Source organism: Morus notabilis, unplaced genomic scaffold (assembly GCF_000414095.1).
Source record: "Morus notabilis unplaced genomic scaffold, ASM41409v2 Scaffold589, whole genome shotgun sequence".
Taxonomy (NCBI): Eukaryota; Viridiplantae; Streptophyta; class Magnoliopsida; order Rosales; family Moraceae; genus Morus; species Morus notabilis.
The window spans coordinates 1,106-1,372 of NW_010363505.1; positions in this window are offsets into that span (position 1 = coordinate 1,106).

Sequence of the window (267 nt, forward strand, 5' to 3'; positions counted from 1 at the left end):
TCACTGTTCACGCAAATGGTGGAGGAAAGTAAAGAAATGAAGAGTCAAATCACGAATCTGACTGGAGCTTTGGTTGTTCAAGAACGCGGCAAGTTCCCTTCCCAAGCTCAGTCAAACCTAAAGGGTCAACATATGGCGCAAACCTCATGTCTCGATAATCAAAATGTTAAAGAGGTGAATGCCATCAGTACTCGTAGTAGTAAGATTATAGAAGAATTGTCAACAAGTGCAACCACTTTGAGTACTAAGGAAGTTGTCCCTGAGAAA